General features: G+C 51.6%; 1 non-coding gene across 1 annotated transcript; it reads right to left on the reverse strand.

Moving 5' to 3' along the window:
* Nucleotides 1-936: 936 nt before the first annotated feature.
* Nucleotides 937-1,018, reverse strand: TRNAS-AGA (transfer RNA serine (anticodon AGA)). Its single transcript has one exon. It is a non-coding gene; the product is annotated as a tRNA-Ser (tRNA).
* Nucleotides 1,019-1,751: the final 733 nt, after the last annotated feature.

Here is a 1,751-nt window from a genome sequence, read left to right on the forward strand (position 1 = left end):
ACTCACAGTCCGGAACGCACCGTTTAGTCGAACAGCTCCTCTCATTTCGTCCAAGCCTTCCGAGCCCAAAGTTTCCAACGTTTTCGTAACACTACTTTTTTCGATAATAACAAAGAAGTCCGTCTCTGTGGTGTAGTGGTTAGTGTGATTAGCTGCCATCCCCGGAAGCCGGGGTTTGATTTCCGGCGCTGCCATGAAAATTTGAAATGTGGTACGAGGGGTGGAAATGGGTCCACTCAGCCTCGGGAGGTCAGTTGAGTAGAGGGAATTCGATTCCCACCTCAGCTATCCTCCAGGTGGTTCTGCAAGTTTTGCCACTTTTCCTCCAGGCTAATGCCGCGATAGTACCAAACTTAAGGCCACGGCCGCTTCCTTCCCTGTTCGTTGCCTATCCCTTGCAATCTTCCCGTCCGCCAGAAGGCCCGTGTTCATGATATTAGGTGAGGCTACCTAGGCGAGAAATTGGTCCTCCTTCCCAGTTTTATCCCCGACCCAGAGTCTGAAGTTCCAGGAAACTGCGCTTGAGGCGGTAGAGGCCCGAGTGTAAAACCGGCTCTGGAGGTTAAAAATATAAAGAAGAAGAATAAGCTGTACGTCGCACCGACACATATAGGTGTTATGGAGAAGACGGGATAGGAAAGGCAGCATTTGCTTGGTGTGAAAATGGCAAACCACGGAAAACCATCTTCAAGGCTGCCGGCAATGTGGTTCGAACCCACTATCTGCCGGATGGAAGCTCACAGCTGCTCGCTGCTTACTGCACGGCCAACTCGCCTGGTGACACGGCCCTTTAGGCGGTAGAAGTGGGATCCCTTCCCGATACGAGGAAAAAACCAACCCTGGAGTGTAAGTGAATTAAAAAAGGAAGAGGGAAGAAAAAATTCCAACTTGATGAAATTTTCAGTTTTCCCATTATGTCCTATTGAATAAAACTCACGCAGTCGGTAGGACTCGAACATACGCTCCCACAGGGAATCTGATTTCTAGTCAGACGCCTTAACCACTCGGCCACGACTGCACGTGCCTCGCGTTTCCCAAGTAAATTGTCTCGGTCTCTATACGTAAGGAAAAGTATCGCTCATTGGCTAACGAATATGCCGTGTAATAATTTTGTTACTCTAACTCAGTTGCGAGTGGTACGAGGGCTTGGAATGGGTCTCACTCAGCTTCGGGAGATCAACTGAGTAGAGGGGTTTTCGATTCCCATCTCACTTGTCCGCCATCCCCGGAGTGGTTTTCTGTGGATTCCCACTTCTCCTCCAGCCGAATGCGGCCGATTCCTTCCCTCTTCCTTGGGTATCCTTTCCCGTCTTCTCATCCCCCCACAAGGCCTCTGTTGAGCATAGCAGGTGTGGCCGCCTGGGCGAGGTACCGATCCACATTCCGAGTTGTGTTTTTTGCTTGTTTTTATGTTAAAGTCCACCCCTGTGGTGTAGTGGTTAGCGTGATTAGCTGCCACCCCCGGAGGCCCGGGTTCGATTCCCGGCTCTGCCACGAAATTTGAAAAGTGGTACGAGGGCTGGAACGGGGTCCACTCAGCCTCGGGAGGTCAACTGAGTAGAGGTGGGTTCGATTCCCACCTCAGCCATCCTGGAAGTGGTTTTCCGTGGTTTCCCACTTCTCCTCCAGGCGAATGCTGGGATGGTACCTAACTTAAGGCCACGGCTGCTTCCTTCCCTCTTCCTTGCCTATCCCTTCCAATCTTCCCATCCCTCCACAAGGCCCCTGTTCAGCATAGCAGGTGAGGCCGC

The sequence above is a fragment of the Anabrus simplex genome, chromosome 2, assembly GCF_040414725.1.
Source record: "Anabrus simplex isolate iqAnaSimp1 chromosome 2, ASM4041472v1, whole genome shotgun sequence".
In the NCBI taxonomy this organism is placed as follows: Eukaryota; Metazoa; Arthropoda; class Insecta; order Orthoptera; family Tettigoniidae; genus Anabrus; species Anabrus simplex.